This window comes from Neovison vison, chromosome 8 (genome assembly GCF_020171115.1).
Source record: "Neovison vison isolate M4711 chromosome 8, ASM_NN_V1, whole genome shotgun sequence".
Lineage (NCBI taxonomy): Eukaryota > Metazoa > Chordata > Mammalia > Carnivora > Mustelidae > Neogale > Neogale vison.
This window is the reverse complement of record NC_058098.1, coordinates 65,180,996-65,183,196: the sequence shown is the minus strand read 5'-3', so window position 1 is coordinate 65,183,196 and position 2,201 is coordinate 65,180,996.

The following is a 2,201-nucleotide window of genomic DNA, read 5'->3' as shown; positions in this document are numbered from 1 at the left end:
TGGAATTCTGCATAGTTTTACCATAGTTTTCTTTCATTGAAAATTTCTATAAGTATTCTTCTGGTGGGTGGAAGTGTTCTGACTGAAGATGACCTACATTTCCTATACAGTTCAGTTACTAAATCATACCACTGATGTAATGTTTCATTTTCTTTTTTTTTAAGATTTTATTTATTTATTTGACAGAGAGAGATCACAAGTAGGCAGAGAGGCAGGCAGAGTGAGAGGGGAGAAGCAGGCTCGCCGCTGAGCAGAGAGCCCGATGTGGGGCTTGATCCCAGGACCCTGGGATCATGACCTGAGCTGAAGGCAAAGGCTGTAATCCACTGAGCCACCCAGGCTCCCCAATGTTTCATTTTCTTGATTCACTTTTGAGTTTTAAAACTGTTAACTGAAAACAAGAGAAGAGAGTAAATTTCCATTTTAAGGATATTACTCAAAATCAGCAAACTATTTCCTCTAACAACAAAACTTTGCATTTACTAAACAAAAATTTTATACCTTGCAGTTCCCACTTCTTTAAACTTCACTATTTAAAATTCTGAATACATACAAAACTCCAGTCACAAAAAATGGAAGAATTGAAGAAATTCAGATTTTGCTTCTTTGTTCTTACAGTCACTGTGCTATCATTGTTTGTTCTGAGTCTACTACTGTTTAAACACAGGGGTACTCCTACACAGCAGGGACACAAATTGTACCTGAAGTGAACTTGAAGGATCCTGAACTGTAACAAACTTACCCTGAAAGGAAGCAGGCCTGGCTGCATCTGTGTGATAGTTACAGAGGCTGGCTCTATGCCTGCCTGTTCTTTGAATTAACTTCCAAACAGAGTTAAATAGACATGAAACCAAACAGCAAAAAATACTTACAATCTAAAATTGCCAGTTGTGGGGGATATAGACAACTTTTTTACACAGTAAAAAGGTGCTAATATGAAGTTACATAAATATGGCTAAAACTTGGTAGAAACCAGATAATTGTTTAGAATTTAGGGCTAATAGGGGAGCTTGGGTGGCTCAGTCGGTTAGGTGTCTGACTCTTAATTTTAGCTCAGGTCGTGATCTCAGGGTCGTGAGACCGAGCCCCATGTGGGGCTTCTTGCTGGGTTTGGAGCTTGCTTGGGATTCTCTCTGTCCCTCTCCCTCTGTGCCCCCATCTCAAAATAGATTAACTATATAAATAAAAATAAATAGAATTTACGGCGGATATGAGATCTTCCCCCTTTACCCCAGGGTATTTTATTGTCGACATTGTTTAGAACAGCCAGAAGAGGGTGATAATAAAAAGCAGTCAGAATTTTAGTTGGCTTTATTCAGCCTCTTATTGCAGTCTCCTGAGGCAAACTTCTCAGCTTTGGAATGCTACCAGCTGGGACTCAAAGTGGGGAATTTGTGACCTGAAATGTGCACCCCTTCCTGTAGTTACTCATTTATGCATTCATTTGCTTATTTACCAAGTATTTGCTGGACACCTGTTATGTAACATGCACTGCATTACATGCTGTTGAATAAGACATGAAAACATATATTAAAGAATTTATGATCGGGGGGGATATAGACAAGTAAATCTATAAATAGATATGGAGCAACAGGGCTACAGCAGGGTAAATATGGGAAACCAATGAAAAGGGCACATAGCTTGGTAATGCAGGCCTCTAGAGGGCACAGCATTGCAGCTGAGACTATCTCTAAGTCTGACAACTATGCCTGAGCTAACTTTGTTGATGTTGCTTCTCTGTCTGTGTTTTCTGTTTTTACCAGGATACAACTCAGACCCCTGAATGGACACTCTTGAACTTTTTGTTTTCTGTTTCCGTAATTAAGAACTATGACTCCTAATCAGGTTTTTGTCTTCTGACATCCCCCTCCATCTGCTTCCCTTTTCTTCCTCACCACTGGGGATGGCATTTGGAACATGTTTTCTCAAGGCTGACTGCATCAGGACTGCCCTCAAGGAGTCCCTTCCATAGTAATCAGGTGGAACCTTAGAACCTAGCACTTTTGGAGTTTTCTTTGAATGGCTGGGACAGATATCAGAGATTTCATATTATCAATATAGATGTAACCTAATATTTGCATACTTGTGCTCAAGATATTTTATATTACAGACTAAAAAAGTAGGATGCACTTTCCAAAATAATGGAGACTTAAAAAATCCTTGCAGTATTCAAGTCTTATATTTCATTTTGTTTATTAAGC